Source organism: Cynocephalus volans, chromosome 1 (genome assembly GCF_027409185.1).
Source record: "Cynocephalus volans isolate mCynVol1 chromosome 1, mCynVol1.pri, whole genome shotgun sequence".
NCBI lineage: Eukaryota > Metazoa > Chordata > Mammalia > Dermoptera > Cynocephalidae > Cynocephalus > Cynocephalus volans.
In genome coordinates, this window is record NC_084460.1 from 99,061,746 (window position 1) to 99,089,178 (window position 27,433).

Genomic DNA, 27,433 nt, shown 5'->3' on the forward strand with positions numbered 1-27,433 from the left:
TCTGTCAATTTCAATGGCCAGCATGTACCCAAAAGGCAAACATATAAATCTAAAGCAAATAGAAATGCATTGCTTAATTTCTGCTTATCGTTCATTACATAATTGCCAGGAAGTTAACTGTTACATTTTGCAAATCCATCACTTCTTAAATTCATCTTGGAAAAATTCCTTCTTCCATTATTGTATTGGGATTTTATGGGCCTTTGATGGCTTTTGTAATCAGCACTGTAGGAGCTATAAGACTAAAGTGGACTGAAGTTCCGATAGAAAAAAGAAATGGGTGTATTCTCCATTATTCTCTAATCTTTTTCAGTGCCTTAAAACTAAGGGCATGAACACATAATCTGGACATGTGATACTCTGCTTTAGATGACTATAATCCTAGCAAGAAAAAAATAAGTTTAGGATTTCCAGTCAATTGTTGCAAAGTAGTAAGCAAATTGCAATTTTTCATGATGCCCAAAACCAAATGTTAGCATTGGAAGAAATGCTTCAGGATCTTTTTTAAAAGCAAACTGTTACGTAATAAATAAATTTTCTGGCACATATAACTTCTCATATACTCTATTATTCAATATTCTATTCAATTCATTAGTTATTTAATTAGCAGACCTTCCCCCCGTACCCCCTCCGGCACTGGGCTATAGAACAGAGCTAGAAAGGAGAATATGGAAACATTTCCCACCCTTAAGAAATTTGCGTTCTAGTAAGCCAAACATAAACTAATAAGGGTACAAAAGAGAGATATCTGTGATAACACAGGCGTACCTCATTTTGTGTTTTGTTTCATTGTGCTTGGCAGATATCATATATATTACAAATTGAAGGTTTGTGGCAGCTCTGCATCGACAAGTCTTCTGTCGCCAGTTTTCAAATAGCATGTGCTTACTTCACGTCTCTGTGTCACATTTTCATAATTCTCACATTATTTCAAACTTTTTCATTGTTGTTATATTTGTTGTGGTGATTTTTGATCAGTGATCTTTGATGTTATTAGAATAGTTCTGAGGTAACACATTCCATGCCCATATAAGATGGCGAACTTAGTCAAAAATGTTGTGTGTGTTCCAACTGCTCCAGTGACTGGCCATTCCTCTGTCTCCTTCCCTCTCCTCAGGCCTTCCTATTCTCTGAGACACAACAATATTGAAATTAGGCCAATTAGTAACCCTACAATGGCCTCTAAGTGTTCAAAGGAAAGGAAGATCAAACGAAAGGAAGAGAAGCACATCTCTTACTTTAATTCAAAACCGAGAAATGATGAAGCTTAGCGAGGAAGGCATGTGAAAAGCCCAGACAGGTAAACCCTGGGCCTCCTGCACCAAACAGTTAGCCAAGTTGTGATTGCAAAGGAAAAGTTTTTGAAGGAAATTAAAAATGCTACTCCAGTGAACACACAAATGATGAGAAAGTGTAACAGCCTTATTGCTGATATGGAGAAAGTTTTAGTGGTCTGGATAGAAAAACAAATCAGCCACAACATTCCCTTAAGCCAAAGGCTAATCCACAGTCAGGCCCTAACTCTCCTCAACTCTATGAAGGCTGCGAGAGGTGAGGAAGCTGCAGAAGAAAAATGTGAAGCCAGCAGAGGTTGGTTTGTGAGGTTTAAGGAAAGAAGCCGTCTCCATAACTTCAAAGCGCAGAAGGAAGCAGCAAGTGCTGCTGTAGAAGCTGCAGCAAGAGATCCAGAAGACCTAGCTGAGATCATTGATGACAGTGGCTACACTAAACAATAAATTTCTAATGTAGATAGAACAGCCTTACATTGGAAAAAGATGCCATTTAGGACTTTCATAGCTACAGAGAAGACAATGCCTGGCTTCAAACTTCAAAGGACAGGCTTTCTTTTAAGGGACTAAAGCAGCTGGTGATTTTTAAGTGGAAGTCAATGCTTATATACCATTTTGAAAATCTTAGGGCCCTTAAGAATCATGCTAAATCTACTCTGCCTGTGCTCTGTAAATGTAACAAAGCCTGGATGACAGCTGTTTATAGCATGGTTTACTGAATATTTTAAGTCTACCGCTGAGAACTACTGCTCAGAAAAAAAGATTCCACTCAAAATATTACTGTTCATTGGCAATGCACCTGGTCACCCAAGAGCTCTAATGGAGATATACAAGGAAACTAATGTCATTTTCATGTTTAGTACACAACCATTCTGCAGCTCGTGGGTCATGGAGTCATTTTGACTTTCAAGTCTTATTATTTAAGAAATACATTTCATAAGGCCATAGCTAATGATTCCTCTGATTGACCTGGGCAAAGTAAACTGAAAACCTTCTGGAAAGGATTCACTATTCTAGATGCCATTATGAACATTTGTAATTCGTAGGAGAAGGTCAAAATGTCAACATTCACAGGAGTTTAGGAGAAGTTGATTCCAACCTTCATGGATGACTTTGAGGGGTTCAAGACTTCAGTGAAGGAAGTAATCGCAAATGTGGTGGAGATAGCAAGAGAGCCAGATTTAGATGTGGAGCTTAAGGATGTGATTGAATTGTTGCAATCTGATGATAAAACTTTAATGGATGAGGAGTTGCTTCTTAGAGTGAGAAAAGAAAGTTTCTTGAGATGGAATCTACTCCTGGTAAAGATGCCATGAGCATTGTTTAAATGACAACAAAGGATTTAAAATATTACATAAAGTTAGTTGATAAAGCAGTAGCAGGTTTCGAGAGCATTACATCTAATTCTGAAAGAAGTTCTATTCTGGATAATATGCTATCAAATAGTATCACTCAATAGAGAAAAATCTTTTGTGATAGGAAGAGTCAATCAATGTGGCACACAATTTCTTATTATTTTAAGAAATTGCCACAGCCACCCCAGCCTTCAGCAACCACCACTGTGATCATTCAGCAGCCAATGACATCGAGGTCAAACCCTCCGCCAGCAAAAAGATACAACTTGCTGAAGGCTCAGATGATCGTTAGTATTTTTTTTAGCAATAAAGCATATTTTAATTAAGGCATGTACATTTTTTTTCAGTCATTACGCTATTGCACACTTCATAGATTACAGTACTGTGTAAATATAACTTTTATATGCACCGGGAAACCGAAAAATGCATGTGACTCACTTTATGGTGATATTTACTTTATTGTGGTAGTCTATAACTAAAGCCACAATATCCCTGGGGTATGCCTGTGGAATTAGATACAGGAAAAATAAAAGTACAACTAAGGGAATGGTCAATTTGAGAATGGGAAAGGGGTAAGGTGGAATGTGAACATGGTCCACAGGCTTTATAGTAGAGATGATTGTCAAGCTTTTGAAAGATAAGAGGTATTTACTATGCACATGTGGTGGTTTGAATATATGTCCATATGTTCTTTGACATTTCACCTGCTAAAAGGTAGAATCTAATTCCCCTCATCTAGAACACAGGCTCTCCTTACTGACTCACTTCTAATGAATAGAATGCAGAGGTGACACTGCATGTCTTCCAAGGCCAGCCATAAAGAATGACATAGCCTCTGACTTTCTTGTTCTATTGAGACATGCATTTTTGAAGCCCTGAGCCACCATGTAAGAAGTCTGACTCTGCTGAAGCCAGCAGGCTGGAGAGGCCATGTCAAGAGACCACATAGAGAGAGATATCCACAGAGCCCCAGCTGCTTTAGATCTCAGTTGTTTGTGTCTTTCAAGTCCAGGCACCAGACATGTGAATTAGCAAATCTCAGAGAATTCCAGTTCCAGCCACCATCTGACTGAATCCGCACAAGTGACCCCACTGAGCAAGGGCCACCTTGCTAAGCTCCATCAACTTCCAGGACCACCACTAGTGTTAATATGATATATTACCCAGCAGGAGATAACTAGAACAAGAGAAGCAGCTTGTGAAAGCTGTGGAGGCTTAAAATATCCCAGTGTTTCTGAGCAAGAACAAATAGCTCAGAATGGTCAAGGGATAGTTTGAGTCAGGACAGGCAGGGGACAGGTCTGAAGAGGTACGGAGAGGCCAGGTCAGGGAGGTCCTAGCATGTCATGCTGTGGAGTTTGACTTTTATCCTGAAACCATTGTATGTTCAGCGGTATTTTGAGACACACTTCTTTATAAAAATTAGTTTATTGCTTGTGGACATTTTGCCAGAATACTATGTATTTATTAATTTTGAATACACACATAGACACAAACACACACCCCCATGCCAGCAGTTTAACAAATAAAATGCTCTGTAGGTGTGCTTGTTTTGTTATTATGAATCCTCTCTAGTTTCTAGAAACTCTGAAGAACTAACTGCTTAGATTAGCACTTCACTCTACTGAAATCAAAGCAACTCATTCTGGATAATGTCTTGTCCAGACATATTATCAGTCAGGGGTTATTTTCTAGTCAGCAGCAGCAATGGCTCTGGCTTTATTTAGAAGAAATGGTTCATCTAAGCACTATGTGCATGGTTAACCTGTTGTGGCTATAAATATTACTGTTTTACTCCATTTTTGTGTTGCTATAACAGAAATACCTGAGACTGGGAAATTTATAAAGAAAAGAGGTTTATTTGGCTTACGATTCTGGGACAGCTGCATCTGGTACGGGCCTCAGGCTGCTTCTACTCATGGAGGAAAGCGGCAGGCAGCCGGTGGGTACAAGCAGATCACATGGCAAGAGTAAGCAAGAGAGAGAGAGAGAAGGTGCCAGGGTCTTTTTAAGCAACAAGCTCTCCTGCGGGAACTAATAGAGTGAGAACTCACTCATTAATCCCCCCTCCCCCAGAGAGAGCATTAATCCATTCATGAGGGATCCAACTCCATGACTCAATCAGTTTCCAACACTACCACATTGGGGATCAAATTTCCACATGAGTTTTGGAGGGGACAACACATCCAAACTCCATCAATTACTTACTAAGAATCTTTAATTATAGGAACCTTGTGTGGAAAAGAGGTTAATATATGTGTCAAGTTGACACAGCTATGTAGCACTAAGGCCAAAAATAAGATCTACAACTTTTTTCAATTAGCAGTTCTTTGCAGAATGCTTTCAACTGGCCAACTAGTGGCCATGTTGGAAAGAAATCAAAATAAGGTGGTAAAATTTTTAATGCTTAACTGCAACTATTTCCATAGAAGTATTATTGAGTTTGGCAAATACTAACATTCTGGCAATCTATAGCTGCAATTCGGTATCATATTGCAACAGAAAATATATACCTCATGTTTATAAAAAACAAAGGTGGAAAAGTTTTACAATATAAGGTCTGCTCACCTTATATATTAATGTACTTTTACTGACATATTGAACTTCTAAATTAAAGAAGGATATGTGAAGAATGTGAATAGATCCACCTAAGGTGGATTTTGGGAAGCAGTATGTTACAGTAAAAAGACTATGAAATCTAAAAACAATATAATAAGGTGTTAAATGAGGCTCATCCTATTATCTCTGAATTTTAGCTGAAACCCCAAGACTGAGGAAAATAGATGATGGGTGCTACCTACATTCTAAAGAAATGTGTTAGACACATCTATGAGGAACTAAATTAAGGTAGCAAAATTAGTCTAGCAACTGACTCTTATAACCTATATAAAAGAGGCCTGATTCATCAAAGAGGTTAATCAGAGTATAGAGTTATCACTTCGTTGAGGTATGCCCCCCACAAGATAAGTGAGAAGGCCACCAAGAGAATTGTCATAGATATTACCAATGTACAAAGAAGACACTAGCATCCCACACCCCAGCTGGCTATTTGGGAGAACCTGACATGTGTTCTCAGAACATATACAAACATGGAGACTGGTCCCTGCCTCTCTCATGGAGAATACTAAAGGTAGGAATATGGTTACACTGTCTTGAATAACAAAACAAGTAGAAGGCACAGCAGCAGGGATCAGACTGCACTATCATTTGGCAGAGCAAAGATATCTGAACTTCTTCATGCCAAATGGATTCCACAGAAGGTAGAGTTAAAACATATTGATGGTTCCCTGCCAAAGGAGCATCCCAAAGGAGGAAGCTGGAAATGTGCTTCACAGTAGGGGAAGTGAGGTTTAAAGAAGTCAGCCAGAAAGTAAATCCTTTGTGTCAGCCAGCATTTGGAAGCTTGCCATTAAAAGGAAGACTGGCAGAGGGATTACTAGAGCCTACTGTAAGAAAGACATTGCTTTTTCCTTCTACCCCTGTCCAAGAGGGAGAGTGGAAAAGCCTAGAGAAACCTTTACCATTTCAGATCTCTGATGCCCGCTACAGGCCTCAGGTGGGGTAAAGGAAAAACTTTGAATTGGACAGGAATTTGAAGATTTGCATTAGGATGAAGTAGTCTTGGTACCTGAAAATAAAAGTGTCCTTAAGCTAAAAGCAACTTAAAAGTTTCACAATCTCCTCTACAGATGGGGAGACCCAAGGGAGATTTTCCTAATGCAACCATGGAAGAAAAATAAAGCTACGTGTCTTAATTCTAACCTATCAGAATATTGTTCATTCATTAAACTGGCTAGATATAAGGAAGACTGAAGTCAATAGTGTCACATCAGATCTGTTTGAACTCAGCTTAATTACTAACAAAAATGGTATAACACCTATATCATAAGGCTGTTGGAGGAATAACTGAGATAATGCATGTATAAATCCTAGTACATAACTTATAAAAACATTGTTTCTTTTTCCTTTTTCTCTCAATTACCATATTTTTTTAAAGAGTTAGGGCAGTTTATAATTAGATTTCTTAAAAAGAAATTGAAAATCAAAGCAATTAAATAAAAAGGAGTAGTATATAAGCCAACAAAAGGGCCAGGTTTGTTACTGTGATTATGTCTCAAATTTGAATTAGAGGCCAGAACAAAAGAGTTATAAAATTCTTACTACCTGATTAAAGGAAACCTTTAATTTCTTCAAGAGAGAGAAACTCTTTTCAGGTGTTGAAATCCTAAAAACAATTTTATAATATAAAGCATTATCCAGGGAACTCTCCTTTCATTCATACTGACCAGAGATTCTAATGTTTATTATCCAATTATATTATAGTGGTTCATTATTTTTTGTCTGTAATTTGAAATTCAGAAATATGTTCTAGGCCATCCCATAAAAGCTGTTTAAGTCACGTATAGCTAATCTTTAAGATACTATTGGTATTTGCTGCCTGCTGTTTCTGGGTAGTTGCAAATCTTGAATATAAGCTGTGTGTGTGTTATCTTTCCCTGTCCCACCATGTGGCTCACCCAGACCTGGTCTACAACAACCCAAGTGTTACAATGTTGTCAAATTATTTCATTTCTTCTCCCCAAACAAATTTATATTGTCAAGGGCCAACTGAGTTTTGAAGGTAAAGCATCTGATTAGCTTAATTCAAACTAACATGTAAATGCCAATAAGCCATTTAAGATTCCCATAAATGTTTGCAATTTATTGGAGTATTCTTTTTTGAGTCCAAATATTCTAATTATAGAAATTTCAGGTAGCAGAACAAAATGAAATGAAAAACATTAAATGCCAAAACTGAGTCAGCATGGCCTATTCCCTTAAAGCTCCAAGTCTCTGTATAACACCCATGCATGCAGTGATTTCCGATGCTGAGAGGATGGAGCAGCAGGAATGGCAGCCAACTTATGCACGGGCTTTATATGAAGTAGGCTTTTCTAATACAAAGACTGACTTCCTTTATTACAAAACCTCATTCAAAATATACCTGTCATCTATATTGCATTTTTAATTTAATCAGGCCATTTGCAATATTTTTAAATGTTTTTAAGTTGCTAATAATCAAACCAAATGAGAAAGAAAAGTCTGCAAATGAGTAATCCACTGAAAATAATCTATTTGATTTGTCGTATGAGAATAAGCTATGAGTTATCTAAAACAGTGGCCGAGTAGCCTCTTAAACTGGCGAGGTCTACACAGCAAAGAAAGCCTGTGTCCTAGTTCTTACCCAAGATTTTCACTGTTTTAGAAATAACAATCAGGCTGTTCATTTATGTGTGATGAATGATTTTCTGAGTGGCTCAACTTTAAATCTGGAGAAGTTTTAAAGGTGTGAATTGTCTCTGCAGCCAACGATACCAAACAGGCTCTGGGGAGCAAAACAGTAGAAGGAAAAATGAAACATTTGTCAGCCACTCCTGAAAACTTACAGTTTTCTCTGTGAATTCTGGGGTTTTGTTTAATAAATGTTGATATTTACTTGGTTGGGCAAAACAATATAAAAATAGTTTTTAAACAGAAAGAACTTTCTTAAATTTCTCTAATCCCTCCTCATTTTTTTAGAGGCTGCCTGGTATGATGACCCACAAAACAGTAGTCTGAATTCTAACACTAGGTCTGGCAGTAAATCCTTGCCTTGACTGTGAGCAATTTACTTAATCAGTGAAGTTCACCTTTTCCTTTATGTTTAAAATATGAAGGTTAACTTTATACTCTGTTTGGTCCCTTTCATGCAACCATGACTGTCTCCTTAAGCTGCACTGCATACCTGACAAGCTATAGCTACCCCACAAAACCCACCTCTGACTCAAGCAATTCTTTCAGGCTTTGCTGTCCACATCCCAGCTTAAACCTCCCAGTGAATAAGCAATGAAGTCCGTTACCTTTTTGCCTTCCTATTTATCTGTCTATTCTCCTCATCTTGCCACTTCAAGATGTAGTAATAACATATTTTATAACTGACTCAGAAATCCTGATTGTTATCATTTGCTAATTTCTCTCCTTGCTCCATAAGCTCCGTTCCTTGTATCAATAGCAAGAAACTTGCATAATATGGCCTTTTCTGGTATTTAGTATAAGCCACCTGTAAACTGTAGGGCAAGAGCCTCCTGCTCCATCCAGAGAAGGAGAGAGAGCATCTTTGGGCTCTAACATACTACAGCTCTTTGATCTTAATTTAAGTAATTTCATTATCTTCTACATCCTCTGACTTCATTGAGTTCAGCACCTTGTGTTATTTTTTTTTCCTTTAATAGCTAGAACCTATAAATCTACTTTGTAATCAAATATATTGAATGTCTTTCATAATCTGCCTAAAATTATGCTTTCATTCTTATTACCCAGAATGTCTACTTTTTCCTCTTAAAGTAGTCCAACTTTTCTTTGTCTGATCCATTTAGGTCTCAGATTCATCAGCACATTAACGGGAGCTGCAGCCCTGGTAATGGATGAGATCATACAGCATGAGCACAAATTGAGAAGGCTAGAGAAAGCAAGCCAATGCTTAAGGGTCAGACAATAGAGAAGGCATCAAAGAAATAGATCAAAAAGCATTAGCAGTAAAAAAAAAGTTGAGTAAGGAAAAAAATAGAGTGTTATCCAGGAAGCCAAGAAAGAGAAGACATCTCATGTGGGAAGGGGATGGGGTACGTACACAGAACAGAGTTCACGTCAAAAATCACTTTAAACAGATGTCACAATATAAAGAGAATTAATAATGATTCAAAAACAGTTGCAAATAGCTAGCGAAGGATTGAAACATAAATGGTTAGATAAATGTTTTCACCATGTTTATAGGCAAATGAAAGAAGAGTTACAATGAAATAGAAAGAAGGTAAAATATTCAAAGAAAGTTTTTTTTTTTTTTTTAACCGAAATGGCTTTAAAATGACTATAGGAGAAGGAGTCAGCACAGAGGAAGAGACAGAAGATACAGGAAAGACGATGACTGAGGCAAACATGCTAAGAGTGGCAAGAGAGAATGAAATCTGGAATATGATAACAATTTAAGTAAAAGTGAGTCCTCTCAACCTCAATAAAGTCTCTATTTTTCCAATTAACTTTTCAAAGTTATGCAATTATTGTTTTCCTTCCACCCTAGTTACTTAGATAAGCCCTTTCTATATTTGAAGTTCTATTTTGCATAGTCTTCACCTAGGTGATAGCAGTACAATGCTCCAAACTGCCTTTACCATCCTAGTGTATTACATTATTAACTATTACTTATCAATAAAAATTCCAAAGGGACCTGTCTTAAATATAAATATTGAGGTTTTATGTATATACTCTACAGTTTAAGTTGATACTGATATTTTTTTCTTCTTCTCTTAAGATTCCTAGGTAATAAATGAGAAAAGATGTCCCCAAGTGATAATACCCTTTAAAAAGCACAATTTTATTAGAAGAAGTGTATTCCCATGGATCTAAAACACACAATAACAAAAGTTTGATGAAGAGAACAACATACTTTGAAAAATTTATTTCTCAAAGTATCTGCTGATGCTTTGAAAGGGGAATTGTTAAAGCTATCTTAAATTAAATAATACTCTACAGACAAACACCAAGAGGGTAATTGTTCAGTTTTACTAGAGTTTATTTGATACATGACAAAATGATTGGATCTAGGACAATCATTAAAATCATAGGCTACTAAATAACATAGTCAAGAGTGTATGGGTCTTGGTCTTTTAAGAGAAGGAAAAGAAGCCTCAGAGTAAACCTGCCAATCATCTCCTTAGATATAGCCTCCCATTTTGGATAAATGTTACAAGAAATAAAAGTGTTGCAAATTAAGCAGTGGCTCTGTTTACAGAAATGGTACTCAAATGATTATTAAAACATAACTCAATTTAAATGTGACATCTGATGGAAATTTACAAAGGGCGCCACCATTAACATCTGTATTTGCCGTCTCATTCCAAAACAATTCCAGGTCAGGTTCTGTGGCATCCCTACGATGAGTTAAATGACAAGGATCCACACAGCCTAGACCAAGGAGCCTGTAGAGTTTCTTCCCCATTTGGAACAAATTGGCCCTCCCAGTTTCAATCCTCAATGGGGATGAATATAGATTGGTTTTCTATTGAGACCTAGTGTTGTGTAAGCCACCCCACTTGTGCTCTGAGCTCTTCTTGCAGAAGTGAGCACTGCAGGACATCAACTGACCACTTCCAGTACCATCTGACAGCTTTGTTCTGGAATTCCAGTAGAGGAGAAAGTAAACCAATCTTAGTTAGAAAGTTCACATTAATGCTTCCAGTTGATTAAAACACACCTGCCTTTCAATCCATAAGCAACTTATTCTAAATAAATCTGGAACCCTCTCGGGCTTGCAGATAAAGCTGTATGAGTAACTGAAGAAAGGTGGAGGTTTATGGCCAGAATAGGATGCAATAATTTTAAAATGAGCAAGTTATGCCAGTAGCTGGGGCCTTAACCATTCCTAAAATACATGTATGTAAAACCCAGGATCGAAATTGAAAATTTGTAATTTTAAACAGTCATTTTTTTAATGACTGTAAAGTCAGGATTGTAAAAATAAATAAATGTGAAGTCATATTTAAACACTTTAATATCTGCCAGTTTCTGTCACCTGTGATTTCAAGAATCATGATTTCAAGAAACTCTTTTCAGAAACAAGGGATTATTTTAGGTTTTATGTAAATACAAATTATATAGTATCTATAAACATTTTCTTGTACATGTGCCATAAGGAATTAAGTAAATAAATTTATTATTAATTAGTCTATAGTAAAGATGTTATTAAAACTCCTTATTACAATTATTGTAAGGATATTGTTGAATATAGAGTCAGCTACATTTATCAATGCCTCTGCTGTGAAAACCAAAGAAAGAAAGATCTCTTAAATCTCATTTTGAAGAGAAGTTGGTCTTCTGAACAAGTAATTTGTTTTTTATATATGCTAAGAACTTTGTAACCTTCTTCATTCTCTGATTTATCTGCTAGGAAACAGAAACACTATTCAGTCCATCTATAGGATCGTAAGAAAATATTATAGAATTTTTGTACTAAACTTATCCTGGGGCTTATCTTATTTATTCTTTCACCCCAAATTCTATTAACTTTTAAAGAAATATTTCAGTATAAACTTATAGATATTTATTTTATACTTTGGATTATAATCCAATACTACTTTACTTATTTTTGTGCTCAAATTATTCCCATTTTGGCCATTCAGAGCTCTTTCATTTGGCACCTGTGTCTCATTGGCATACCCTCATTTTGGTGGATTTTTATTTTTATTTTTTAACACTTCCTTACTTTATGGCACCACTAGATTCTCCAGGCTAATCTTATACATTTCCTGTTCCATCCAGTCCTAGAATCAACCATATCTCCAAGCAACCTGGGTCATTTTATTGGAGAATACTATTAGAAACCAATAGCTGGGTGCTAAGTATGTCATTGCTTTCAGGTCCTATCACCTGAAAGAACAAGGAAATACATGTGTGTATACTAACTATTTACATACACGTAGTTGTAAATATTTCTATATGTAACCATCTAAATCTAATCAACTTAGTATTAACTAAGTATGAGTTTATTCTGATGTCTCTAATCCATTACCGACCACATAGATCATTCTGGCCTCCTCCTTTTGCTTATCTGTAAACAGTAAGTAATTTGGCTTCCACTATAACCCATCCATCTACTTAATTGTTCAGGTGTAGTATATAGTCATAAAAGTTTCAGGATTATCAACCCATTCCCTCATGGGAAACAACTTTATCAACTAGTGTACAGTATTTGTAGGCAATGCCTTTTGCTGTTAGTCTTACATACTTAATTCATTTCCAAAGATACATAGGTCAGCATATTGTCTCCCCACCCTATTCAGTGAAGTTATTTCATTTACTTGTGATGCTGTTAAATTCTCTTGTCACAGTGTGCAATTTTTTCTGGGAACTACCAAACTCCCACATTTTTTAAGAATTAAATTTGTTGGGCCGAGCCCGTGGCGCACTTGGTAGAGTGCTGCGCTGGCAGTGCGGCGACGCTCCCACCGCGGGTTCGGATCCTATATAGGACTGACCGGTGCACTCATTGGCTGAGTGCCGGTCACGAAAAAACGACAAAAAAAAAAAAAAAAAAGTAAATTATTAAAAAAAAAAAAAAAAAAAGAATTAAATTTGTTCACATTAAGGTTCACTTTTGTGCTGTAAAGTTATATGGGTTTGGGTAAATGAATAGTGTCATGTATCCACCATTAAAATTTCAAACCAATAGTTTCATCAACCTAAATGTATCATCTGTGTTTCACCTATTCACCTCCCCCACCAAACCCCTGGAACCTACTGATATTTTATTGCTGCTATAGTTGTGATTTTTTTAAAATGTCATGTAATCAGAAACATATGATATATATAGTCTTTTCACATGGGCTTTTTAAACTTAGCAATATGCAGTTAAGATTGATCCATATCTTTTTTGTGGCTTGATAGCTCATTTCCTTTCATTGCTAAATAATACTCCATTATATAGATTTGCCACAATTTGTTATCTATTGAAGGACATCTTGGTTGTTTCCAGTTTGGGGTCATTATGAATAAAGTTACTAGCAATATTCAAGGGCAGATTTTGTGTGTTTACCCACTTATCCTCCAGCAACTCATTAAAATTAGCATTTAAATATTCCCACCAGTTTATGGCTTCACTTGCTTCTACTCCAAGAAAGCAGACTTCTATTATGACTCTCTGGACTTGCCTGCGTTTACAGGTTTCTGGGGGTCAACTTGCTTTGTAATCTCAGTTCTTATAGGTTGAAGAAAAGTTATTGATTTTTCATTTGCTCACTGCTTCTTGTAAAGATAAGAGTGGGGCCTTCCAAGCTCTTTACGTATCATAACTGAAACCATAAGTTCTATTTACTTTTTATTCATTTACCAAAGCAGTAGCTGCTCACATTATAAAAGTTTTATTAGAGAAAAGCATAGAGATATAGAGAAAAAAAACAATCTATAATTCCATTACTTAAAGCCACAGCTTCAAGACAAATTTTTATTAAACTTTTTAATTTTAATATTCTATTTTTCCATTTTATTAAAAATTACCCACAAATATCTGTTTCATGGCTGTACTTTATCCTATATAATAGATATGCTAAATTCTAGCTCAGATTTTGCAGAATGTGGAGCTAACCATGTATTATCATTTTCATTAACTCTGCAACTGGTAGAAATTCCTCCAGACACTACATACAAAATAAAAAATTTTGCAAAGTTCCATTCAACCAGCTACGAGATTTATCAGAAATTTTCTTTCACTTTGTAAAACTTATCAATATCCCCAGCATATGTACACTCATTTCAGTAGTCTAGCAGCTCCAACTATTTGAAACATATAATTGCATAAACTAGTGGAGCATGAATATGATATATAAGTGCAAAATGAATGAGAGTTGATGCTTTTATGAAGACTAATTTTTGTAAAAACTAAGTTGAATGCTTTGGGAAAAAGTAAATAAAGATCATCAAATAAGGTGTGAGCTGTGGAATGGAAAGGCTTGAAGGAAAATTCCTAAAAACCTCGAAAGAGTCGGCAAGTTATTATTTCACCAAAAAAAAAATTTAAAAATTATAAACAGTTAATGATAAATAATGCTTCATATAATGTCTATGTGAGAAATTCAACTTGGAATCCCAATCATCTGAACATACTCCATAATAACAGCTAACACTCAGGGGTCACACTTTCAGCATAGCTCTAAGTGACTGAATATCATACCTTTTACTCTTACAACTCTATGAAATAAGTTTTATTTTTATCCCCATTTTATAGATGAGAAAACAGAGGTAGAGGCCATAGAAACTTGCTCCAGACTATACAATTTATGGAAGTTGCAAATGTAATGGCTCTTGTCCCATAGTGTATAAGTCAAAAACCTAGTTATGAAAAATGCAATGTGGCAGTTTCATAAAAAGTTATACATAAGTTTACCATACAACACAGTAATTCCACTTCTAAAATCTCACCCAAGAGAAATGAAAACACACGTCCACACAGACTTGCAGGTGAATGTTCATAGCAGAATTGAATTATTCATAATATTCAAAATGTAGGACAACTCAAGTGTCCATGAGTGAGTACATGAACAAAATATGGTATAGCCATACAATAGATAGAATAGTATTCATGTTGAATACTACAACATGAATGAAACTTTAAAATATCACGCAAAATAAAAGCCAAAAACAAAAGATCACGTATTTTATGATTCTATATATGTAAAATATACAGAAAGACAAATCTAAAAGGACAAAAAATTGATTAGTGGTTGACTGAAATGAAAACAGGGATTAAACTAAATAAACACAAAAAATTGTATTGGGGTGAGGGAAATGTTCTAAAATTGGATTGTGGTAATGTTCGCATAACTCTGTAAATTTACAAAAGTCTTTGAAGTATGCATTTTAAATGGAAGAATTTTATGTAAATTATACCTCAATAAATTTGTTTTTAGAAGTATGGGAAAGGGCTTCCAGTCAAGATGGTGGAATAGATGGTCCCCAGTGCCACTTTCTCCCACAGATCAACCAATTTACAATTATAAAAAAGCAATGACAGCCAAGCTTGGGCCACTAGAGCTGGGAAAGAGGAGAGACCTATGGAGTGCATGAAGGCAGGAGAAGCCATGAGGAGAGAAAGAAAAAAACGCACTGACCATTTTGAGCCCTGGCCACATCCAGGCTGGAGCTGCTGAGCACATGGAGCAGGAGCTGGCAAAAGCCACAGCCGTGCCCTTCAGATGGACTCGCTTGGAGGTGGCAGGGGAGAAGAGGGCCTTGGTGGCCCCCAGGCCAGCAAGACCACTAATAGGATTCCTGTGGACCCATATAGGAGTGAGGCACCACAACAACTGAAAAAAAAGAGCTACTTAGTGGCCAGTAAGTCATTGCAAGGGACCAGTGCACAGCCCGTCTCACGGGAAATGTTTGCAACATGGGCAGTGGGGGAGACGGGCCCACTGGGAGAACACTGGGGCACAACAAGAACAGCTGATCTGTACCCCAGTCAGCGAAGGACCAGTCAGAGGAGACTGGTCAGTAATATAGAATTTCATGGGGTGCAATTTGATGAAAAGACTCAGGCCCAGACTAGAGTTTCTACACAACTCAGGTGCACCGGATCTCTTGAAAGCTGGAAGTAACTATAAAGTCAACCATTAAAACCTGAGCTACACAAAAACCTTCCCTAAGGAATCAGCAGCAAAGCAGCAATTAAGCTCAACCACAGAGCTCAAGTACTGGTCCCCACAGGAAGTTCCCCCATTTTAGAAGTAAGCAAAGGATAACAAATTAGTTCCAGTGCAGAGTTTAAGTGGTGGGAACAGCAAATAATCCAACACAGAAATGAAAGAAAAAACAAAGTACCAGTGACCAGAGACAAAGTTTTATATTAACTAGTAAAGGTCTCATTTCACCAAAGAACACCTGTAACACGTAGAAGGACTGGAAGTCCCCTGGGCTACCAAGCTGGAAAGGGGGGAGGGCCAAAGGCCTCAGCAATGCCCCCCAACACCTGCAACCAATCCTGAGGGTGGTAGATGAGGGCTTCAGCCATGCCTCCCCAACATGCACAACCAGCCCTGTGGCAACAACTGAGCTGCCACAGGAAGCTCCCCAGCCTCTCCCAGCTGGGGTGGTGGGGGCCCTTAGGCCTCAGCCATGCTCCCTCAACACCCACAGCCAGCCCAGCAGCAACCCCCGAGCTGCCTCAGAAAATGCCCTGGGTTCTCCTGACCCAGGGCAGTGTGGGGCCTCTGCCATGACTCCCCCGCCCCCTGACACATGCAGCCAGCCCAGTGGCGACCACCAAGCCACAGCAAGAAGGGCCCCAGGTTCCCGAGCTGGGACAGTGAGGGGTGAGGGCTTTCGTCATAACCCCTGACATCTGCACCCAGCCCAGCAATAGCCAAGCCACAGCTGGAAGCCCCCCCGGTCTCCCCTGTGGGAATGAGGGGGGTGCCACAGGCCTCAATCCCACCCCTCCTCCTTCCTCCATCCCATTTCCTTCCCCTTTCCCTTCTCCCCCTCCCTCCCAACTGCTCCGCAACAACATCCTAGAATGTAAAAAATATTAATAACATTACATTTTCTTAAAAAAATATAAATAAATATATTATAAAAGTATGGGCAGAAACTAGATAGAGGTGATTGTTACACAGCATGTGAATGTACTAAATGCTACTGACTTGTATGTTATATAAATTTTCCAAATAAAAAATAACTAAAAAGTTATGACACTGTCAGAATTCATGTATTTTTGTGTATTTTAAATTTGTTTTATGATGTTTTATTCATATATTTATTTTTTATATGCATTTCATATTCATTGTATAATAAACAGGAAATAAAAAAAGAAAAGAGTTTTAAATTGCCCATTATTCAATCACCCAGCAATAACCTCAGTGAATTTGTGGGCATATATCCTCCCAGTCTTCTTTCTGTGAGTTTTTACCAAAAATGTAATATGCTGTATACTTACTTTTGTTCCATGCTTTTGCAGCTTAACAATACACATAAATGCCACACTATATTAATAAGAGCACATGGTTGTGAAATCTGAAAACCAAATGCCCACTTCACTTAAAGATGAAACCTACTCTGTGGGAAATACAACAGCCAATCCACCAAGTACAAACTGAATAATAAATCACTACTCTCTGTATGCCATGTGCTATGGACTAAAGTGTGTCCCCGCCCCCCCCCCCAAATTTATACATTGATGTTGGGCAGCAACAGCTCTGCCTGTCATAGTGATGCTTTGGTAAAAATGAGCTGCACCAAATGGCGGCTGTGTAAGCTCCCCAGCCACATGGTCCACACAAGATGGCACCTAGAGGAAGTAAAGGGCGAGTGTCACTGCTAGTTTCAGAAAACTTTATATTGGTAGTTATGCTTTTCCGTGCTCGTGATCAGGGCGTGATCAGTAGGTTAGATGTAGAAAAGTAAGGTACATGCACTCAAGACCATGCCTCTGATTGGCTCGGTGTGTGGAAATTCCCGCTTGCTTGGCTATACATATGAGTGTTTGAGAAACAATAAACGGAACTGCTTGACGGAACCCCCCGCTGTGTCTGAGTGTCTCTCTGTGGGCTGCGTTGGTGGGCGGTGCACCTACTCACCTTCTGGGATCCCTTCTTGGCTTACACCGCGAAGGGCAATTTGTCCAGTCCCGTCTGGGACAGGGGGTTTGCCGGGGGTTGCTTGGTGGCCTGGGGAGTCTGGAACCCGGGTGGGGCTAGCCAAGGGAACAACCCAACACATTGAAGCCCCAACTCCCCATGTGACTGTATTTGGAGATAGGGCCTATAAGGAGGTCATTAAGGTGAAAGGAAGCCATATGGTGAAGCTCTAATAGGATAGGATTAGTGTTCTAATAAGAAGAGACACCAGAGGGCTCGTCCTTCCTCTTTCTCTGCCATGGGAGGATACAGCCAGAAGGCAGCTGTTTTGTGAGACAGTGAGAGAGCCCTCTCCAGAAACCAATTTGGCAAGCATGTTGATCTTGAACTTGCCAGTCTCTAGAACTGTGAGAAAATAAACTTCTGTTGTTTAACACACCTAGTCTATGGTATTTTGTTAGTGCAGCCCAAGCAGACTAATACACCATGTCTTGCAGGCTAACCTACCTCCTGGACTAATCAAGAAACTTCATAATAGCATTTCTTGAGTGTGTACTATTATATTTCAGGTGCTATATACTGGGCACTTTAAACGTGTTTCTTTATTTTTAGTACCCTATTAAATAATTTTACAAATGAAGAAAGCAGGATCCAGAAAAGAAAACTAACTTGCTCAAAGTCACACAGCTACTAAATGCCAAAGCTTGAACTTGAACCCAGGTATGTATGACGGCAGAGGCTATGTGTGCACCATGACAGTTTGCTGCACACTGCCTCCCAGTAGGACAGGATTCTGCTAGAGCCAAGATACTATGCTAGAAATTAATAGTGCAGGATAAATTTCCAGCAAAAAAATTCATCTAGATTATACTTTCATTGATCACCTACTACGTACTAAATATCATTTTTGAAAGGCCATAAATGCCAAGCTATAGACTTTTTATCTTATCCCTTAGTCCAGAAGTCAGCTAACTTTTTTCTGTAAAGTAAACACTTTAGGCTTTCTGGGACATACTATTTCTGTGGAAACTATTCAACTCTGCCATTGTAATACAAAAGCAGCCATAGGCAATACATTTAATGCATAAGCATGTCTATGTTTCAATAAATCTCATTTATGAAAATAGGCAGCAGGTTAGATTTGATCCAAACGCCATAGTTTGCCAATCCCTGCTGTAGTCAGTAGTAAGTGACAGAACGTGCTTGAGAAGGATTTGACCAAAGACACATTTTTGAAGACAAACTTGGTAGTAATGTACATGATTTGGAGGAGGAAGAAAATAAAACCAGAGAAGGCTTTGAGAAGACTAAGACTCAACAGACCCAGTATATGGCATGAAGAGAAATGAGAAATGTACATCAAATATGAATATGTTAGGTTTGTAGATCATGTGTTGATTCTTTTTAGAACTCAAACTTAGAACTTTCCCTTTGGAAAACTCAGAAGAATAGGTTGTACGTAGTTTAAGTCAATCATTGATTTTTTTTTTTCTATTTTTCTTTCTTGACCAAAAAAAATGTAATAACTAAAGAACCTGAAGGCATTCAAAAGTTAATATCTTGATCTCTCACTCACTTTGTGTGTGTGTCTTTCTGTGTGGGTTACAGCCCAAGAAACCACAGGAACCAAGAAAACACAGAATATCCACCAAGTGTCTTATTTGTAATTTTTGTAATCAAGCTACTAGGTAAGGAGTGGGAATATGAAAATGCTAAAATAAGAATAATGCTGAGGAGTTCCACACTCCACAAACTGCCATAACTCTAACATGAAGTTGGGTTGAGGAATAAGAATAAAATCATTCATTTAAAGAATCTTTCTTGGGAGAAGATAAACCAGGCCACTTGGCCTTTTATTTTTCTCTCCATAAAACACCCTTTTATAAAAATGTTGGCATGACAGTTTCCTCGTGAGGCAGTGAACAGGCAGACTTGACTACATGTGTGAGCAGACAAAGAGGAAAAGAACCAGGGAAATTTTAATTTACTTGGTCAAGATCACCCAGTTAAACCTAGCTTTATCTGGGAACAAGAAAAAACATTTTGAATTTCTATCTCCACGATCTCACAGCCACAAACTAGAAAGCAAACAATCTAGTTATTGAGCCAATTTTGTCTATGTGATGACAAAACATTGGTTTGACTCATATCACTTTTAAATTAACCAACTGTTTAGGTAACATGGTGCAAAACAATTGGCATTCCAAACCATCCATTACTTCTTCCAAAGAAACTGTATTGCCTTATGACTATTAGCAAAAGAACATTCACTCATTTGTTCATGCACTGTTTACTGGTTAAACCCTTAGTGAACACCAGTTGTTTCCCAGTGCAGGGCACTTAAAATAATAAAAAATAATAAACGTATTACCTAATAATAAAGGAAATACAGAGATAAGCGAGACACAACCTGCCTGTGAAGCACTTACATTCTCATAGGAGACATAAGCCACAAAACAAAATATTGATAAATAAATGGCAGAATGTGATGTGTCATATGTTGACAAAAGGTCAGATGCTTACAATCTACAGGGACAGTGATTCTCTCTTTGAGGAAAGAGTACTTAATACAACCCTGGTATTTTGAATTTGGGTCCTAGTGCTGCCACTAACTAGCTGTTTACCATTTGCTTAGTCACAACTTTTCTGGGCCTCAGTATCCTCACTTATGAAAGAGCAGGTTATGTCAAATGTTTCTTAATATTCCTTTTACCAGTACTTCCCTAAGTTTCCATGTTTTAAGTTGGGGAAGGAGGTGACTCAGAGTACATTTAAAAGAATAAAGGAAGCTGTGCTTAAAAGAGTGGAAATACAGATGTTCTTGAAGACACAACAGTGGATCTTAATCAATGCAGATGAGTTAGGCACCCTTTCTAAGTAAAGGGAACAGCATGAGCCAGCTACACAGGTAAGAAAGCCTAGCAATGATAATACCTATGCTTGTGGAATAAATATCTGGAAACAGAATCTGCTTGTAAAACTGGATGGAAGTGTCAGGATGAAAGCAGATAGAAATGTTGACAGTATTCGGTTGGGAAAAAAAAATTCTTTGAGTCACCCCTTTTCGGCATGAATAGCTGTATGGGAAGAGAGAAAGCTGCATAGAAAGTGGGAAAGGCCATCCAAAACAGGACTGACATCCTAGCAAGTCAGTCCTGCCCACTGAGAAGCCACAATAGCACCAGTAGCAGAATGATTTCTCATTCCAACAGTAGAGGACTCTGACATAGAGACATGGGGATTCCTTAGAATTCAGTCTTCATTCATTAGCTGGGGCCACCTTATAGAATTCTCTAGGACTATAGCTGATTAGGTCAAAGCCAACCAAATGAGTGAAAATTGTAAGATCGGTAGGGATCTGGAAGTTTAATTCATGACAACACCAGCAGGGAGCAAAAAGATCATCAGTTCAACATTTGTGCTGGAAATTATAAAAGGCAATAGACAAAAGAGTTAAAATTAGCAAATCAGTTACATTTAGAGCAAGAAAAACAGGCACTCTCCAAGTTGAAATTCAGTAGCTGAAGAGTATATAAAACACTTGAAGAATTGACTCCTCTCCCTGATTTCTCACTAATAATGAATTTTACCCCACAGGAAAAGGCAAAAGTAGCAACTTTAGAAGCTTGTAGGAACAAATGTAAAACTGAAGAACTGATAGCTGTGTTCCAGCACAGTCGTTGGTGGTGGACACTGTTGTGGATATAGACCTATATCCTAGGATCAAGTCTATGGCATAGAACCTTCTGGAAGTATGAGTGTACAGACATTCTTCCCTCTCCTCAAAATACAACCCAATTGTTTTATTTTTCCTCCACCCCACCAAAAAGAGAAAGAAACAAGGCCTAGATAGTCACTCTGAATATTTCTTCCTGCTAGAGAAGTAGGGAAATGTCAGTGAAATCAGTGTCAGCTATAACACCACAGAATCTACCCTCTCATAAGCAGGAAGTGGAGACTACAAGGCCCAGGTCAGAAAGTTACCATAGCAGTTTAACAGTGAAAGAACTTTTCCCCTCCTAAGGACAGACTCAGCTCAGATCTGTCGTGTCTACCCTCAGGAACCACAGACTATCCCAAAAATTAGACGGGAAGAAAGATCATCCCATATGAAACTATGTACGTATGATATTCAAGGGCTTCTAGGGTAACCTCTGATCCACCAAGACTGAGTTTGGGTATAACGAGCTAGTCCTACCAGGTGCATTCCTCTGATATTGAAATCCCCTGAAGGACTGCAAAGGAAGAACTAGTAAGGAGCTATGTGATGTGTCCTGCATCTGGTTTGGTAGTAGTGAATCTACTGAGGGATAACTCTCTCTACAGTTTGTAGCACACCATGGCCCACACCAAGCAATAAGAGATATTTAGCCATACCAAACATGTCTAAGGTACAATGCCTAATCACGTATGAAGACAAGGAAGTATAAACGATCCCTTATTCCCTCTTCCTTGTCACAGTCTTAGAAATACCCTCTAGTCTTTTTGCATTTTTCATCTCTTTAGCATATGAGTAGAAGAGGTTGAGGTAAAAACTGAGGTCAATCCCTACATTCCTGGCTTTTTTGATGTGCCCAAGGGTAGCAGCATATCAACAAGTTGAGACTCAAAGACATTCTGAAACAATCTAGGAGGATTGCTTTGTGATTCATGACCTAAGAGATCATATTGACGAACTGTTGGTTAAGCAAATCATTACTGGATCACAGTCCATATGCTTCTCCAATTGTGAGAAAGAAGTCTGGAAAAACTTGAGAGTATATGAATTACCACACAGTTAATTATTGAACTAAGAGTGATCAATAAGCTGCTTGTAAGGAACACCTAGAGTTTACCTTGCTAGCTTTGCAGAATGGTTACCAGATAGCAGTGACAGCTGATGAGGATAAAAAGAAAAGAGCTCCAGCACAGTTTTATCCATTTGAGATGATTTATCAGGGTCTCTCAGGAGGCCCTCCTGTCAGTCCTCAATGGAAAAGGTTGTTTGTGATAGGAGCTAGATTCAAGGATATTCCTCTCTTTATCAGAAACATCTACAGTTTTTTGGAGGGATAGGTGAATTTCTTCTCACCTGTGTGCCAGTGATAGCCTCTGCTATTCAGGTGGCAGTTGCTGTCCATGTCCCACCCATGTCTTAGTGCTCATCTGTAACCTGAAGGCTGCTCATTATGAGTAAGTGCTACTCCCTACTGGAGGGTTTTATTTTGTTTTGTTTCTGGCTTGGTAGCTCAATAGTCCTGCTATCAAGGTGAGATGAAAGTGATAGGAGTTAATGTCCCTAGAAGCAGGTGACAACCAATGAATACTCACCCCTCTCTTAAGGTAATTCTAAGCTATGGTCTGTACAGTCTGCTAGAGTTCCCTGATGGTATGAAGCTCTAGTTGCCCACAGTCATAACTTGCTTGATAATTTACCCTCCATTGGCTTCTTTGCCTCTCCTGTCTCACTTTCTGCTATGGACTAAATGTTTATATCCTTCCCGAAATGCATGTGTTGAAACCCTAGCCCCCAGTGTGATGGTATTAGGAAGCAGGGCCTTTGAGAGTTAATTAGAATTAGTTGAGGTCATGAGGGTGGAGCCCTCATGAATGGGATTAGTGCCCTTATAAGAATCCCAAGAGAGCTTGCTTCTCTCTGCTCTTTACCATTTGAGGATATAAGTCAGCAGTCTGCAGCCCGGAAAAGGGACCTCACCAGAACCCAACCATGCTAGCAGCTTGTACTTCTAACTTACAGAACTATGAGAAACAAATTTCTGTTGTTTATAAGCCAACCCATCTATAGTATTTTTGTTGTAACAGCCTGAGCTAAGATACTTCCCTACTCCCCTACTGAGATCATCTTCCTACTTGCTCTCAAATCCTTGCCTCAGTACTTGCTTCTGAGGGAATCCAAACAAAGACACTGAGATAACATTTTTACAAATTTATCTCAAATACTTTCGCTCTTGGGTGTACCTAAAGATTAAGAACACAAACATGTGAACACTGCTAACTTAAACCCAAAGGCTTCCACCTCTTGTCCTAAAACAGGAAAGAAGGACAGGGGAAGTATGTAGTTTCAGAACACATCCTACATCTTACCTGTCTGGTGGTCATCTTTTTTTCTGAGAGCAAAAGAGGAATAGGATCTCAAATCTGCAACCTGTGGGTCCTTTAAAATCTTGCTACTCGAAATCTGGTCCTCAACATCACCTGGGAGTTTGTTAGAAAAGCAGAATCTCAGATGCCACCCAGAACTACTGAATAGGAACCTGTATTTTTAACAAGATCCCCAGGTGATTCACATGCACATTACAATTTGAGTATCACTGCCCTCAAACACAAGGCCGTGGTCTTTTGAAGGAGAAGGAAGCAGTATTTCCACTAGCAGATCTTAGCAGCTGCAGCTCTCTGCATGATTGAATAATATATACCACTATGGCAAGTAACCCAAAAAGAAGTCCCAGAATTTCTCTTTATCTGGAGTTATCTGGGTGGAGATGAGATTTTACCCATTGTCACCATGTACAATAAGCTGTCAATGCCCTCCTACCAAAGACCACCAGGAGCACATATAGTTGAACAAGTTGGGTTTATTATTCATGGCTTCAAGAGAGAATACACATCATGGGAAATCCTGGATGTCTCAGTAAAAGATTTATTAAAGAATTTGGGCTTTGGTTGAGAGATTTTGAGGAGGATCCAAGGGCTTTTGAGGAGAATTAGGGCTTTTCTGTGAAATGGGTGCTATCATAAGTCAGGAATAGTTCTATAATTGGGTATCAATAAGTCTTATCTATAGGGAGGGCAGACTACAGTGAGGCTAAAGCTATAATTGGAACACACACACAGTAGTCACTCATATTATCCAGAAGAATGACATATTTAGTATTTTGTGGCTTGGACAATGTTCATGCTTTGTGTTCAGATATTGTATTAGTCCGTTTCATGTTGCTATAACAGAATACTCGAGACTGGGTAATTCATAAAGAACAGCAGTTTATTTTGCTTACGATTCTGGGATAGCTCCACCTGGTACAGGGCTCAGGCTGCTTCTACTTATGGCGGAAAATGGCAGGCCAGCCCCTGGGTACAAGCAGATCGCAAAGCCAGAGGAAGCAAGAGAGCCAGAGAGAGAGGGGAGGTGCCAGAGTCTTTTAAACAACCAGCTCTTGAGGGAATTAATAAAGTGAGAATTTACTCGCTACCCCCACCCCCCAAGGAGAGCATTAATCCATTCATGAGGGATCCGCCCCCATGACTCAAACAGCTCCCAATACTGCCACATTGGAGATCAGATTTCCACATGAGTTTTGGGGGACAGCACATCCAAACTCTATCAGACAATTTTGGAATGCTCTTGTTTTTGTTTTGATCAATCATGATCACAGAGTGGTCTTATCAGATGTTGATGTTCTGTAAAATTGTTTCTGCTCACAGGAGAAAATAAGACTGGGCATTCCTTGAGCTTCAGCTCAGCAGAACAAGTAAGATATTCAGCCAGATCAGAGATTTTGAGATTTAGCTACTGCAAGAAGTGCTTTACTTGACTGGATTTCAAACATCCAAAATCACCCTTACTCTGTCAAAAGTTCACAAATGGAAGTTTTAATAAGACTTGACAAAATGTATTGAGGACAAAACTAACGTGTCAGTTGGAGCCAATATATGGCACTCTTGGTGTAAACCCACTTCTCCACCAGAAATTATAGTACTATGTGCACACTCATTTTTCTTCAGTGTCCTGCACATTGATTTCCCAAACATTTCTGCTAACATATTGGTTAAAAGAGTCAGTATCTGAGTATGACTGTATGTAGCTAATCTCAGAAAGAAATAGAGAAAGCTTTTCAATAGCAATGATCTAGCACTTAGTAACTGAAAACAAACAAAAAATTTTAAAGTTTGGGTGAGAAATCTGATGATGGTAGATTTGGGAGGAGGAACCAAACACTTTTGTCAAATTTAGGCATCTCTGCAAGCCAGATAGTTGCAAAGATACTTCTAATTTAAAGTGTTCCCAATTGGTTCACTCCCCCAGGCTTCAACCCACGTGCAGTAGGGTTTTCAATTTGCTACTCCCACCACATAGAATTCTGAAGGAACCTGAGGGCCCAAAATAATCAAAGTTCTCTTCTTCCTAAATTGAAAAATATCCAAGACTCTCTTGCAAGGAGGAACTAGAATTTCTAAAAGATGGTGGTTTGAAATCAGACCTGTTTGTTAGCTCCCTAATATGTCCCTGGTGCATTTCAGAATGGTAAACTTGGGGAAATTTGGGGGGTAGAAGTACAGCTGAGTCATATCATATCTAAATAAAATATATTCTAAACAATGTATACATACTCAAAAGAGAGACAATCAGTTTAAAGAATGGAGTTAGTTTTGGCTGCCATTTATCTCAATAAGCATATTCCACAGATGGAGAGTGAAACAAAAAATATGAATCTGCTTTTTACCCTGTGGGTCTCAGATCCCCTATGTCACAGTTTATCACCCTCGATATGAATTAGGAATTAAAGATCCAAGCTGTTTGTACAACATGGCCTTTAAAATCAAGCAAACTACTTTCTTTAATATTCAACACAAGAAACTGGTATGTTCTACAAGGCAAGAAAAAATGCTGTGTTAGAATTATTGAAAAATGGTACTATTTAGTCATTTATTGAAAAAATGTTTTGCTGTGCAGCTACTATGTACCACATAGTGTTGTCCTATTGCCTAAAGATACATGACGAAGCAGGCACATACTGTCCCTACTCTCATAGAGCGTGTAAATAGTGGAGAGGGACAGATGATAAACAAATAAATAAGATAAAAATTTAAATAAAGTGCTATGAATAACATGAACAGAGTAATAGGATAAAGAAAGATGGAGAGGGGGACTGCTTCAGACAATTTAAACAGGAAAGACCCCTCTGAGGACATGACATTAGAGCTGAGACCTGAATGATGTGAAGGAGACAGCCATGTATAGATCTGAGGGAATATTCTTTTGCACAGAGAACAGATAGTTCAAAGGCCCTAAGTTGGAAACTAGATTGGTGTTTTCTAGTAGAAGAAAGAAGGCTAGTGTGGCAGGAGTATAAAGAATGAGGAAGAGAATGATACAAGAAGAGGGTAGAGAGATAAGACCTACTATTACGTTTGCAATTTCTGAACATGTGAAGTTTGACATGCCTAACAAATAGTTTGCAGTTTTATGTTTGAGCTTGGGACTTGCAGGAAGAGTTCAGAACTGGAAACGAATTTGGGAATCATCACATGTATTATATTCTCTGCAATTTAATCCTGACTTCTGCTTAGGATGTGTCTACAATATGTAAGAACTAGTTATAGCAACTGTTAGGTAAAGACAGATTTTTTTTTTAAATGGGGAAATATGATCTAAGCAGATATCCTTAAAAAGGCTGAAAATTTACAAGGTCTTTGAAATGTTTTTCTACAGGTAAGATTGGGAGAGGATGATGCCATCCCAATGACAAAATCCTGAGGAACAACATCCTGGAGTAGAATCTGCTTATTGATTTCCAGGTGGGGTGGAGAGGGGCTGAAAGATGGAGAAGGAAGATGCATTTCACAGAGGGCAACAGAAATGGAAGAAAAAAGGTGAAGAGGAGAACAAGGCAGGGAACTAAGGGACAACCCTCTGCACTGATGTAGAGAT

The 27,433-nt window shown here is 38.3% G+C and overlaps 1 pseudogene; it reads left to right on the plus strand.

Moving 5' to 3' along the window:
* The window catches only part of LOC134383330 (tigger transposable element-derived protein 1-like), a 46,201-nt pseudogene that overhangs the window by 8,321 nt on the left and 10,447 nt on the right, over positions 1 to 27,433 (plus strand).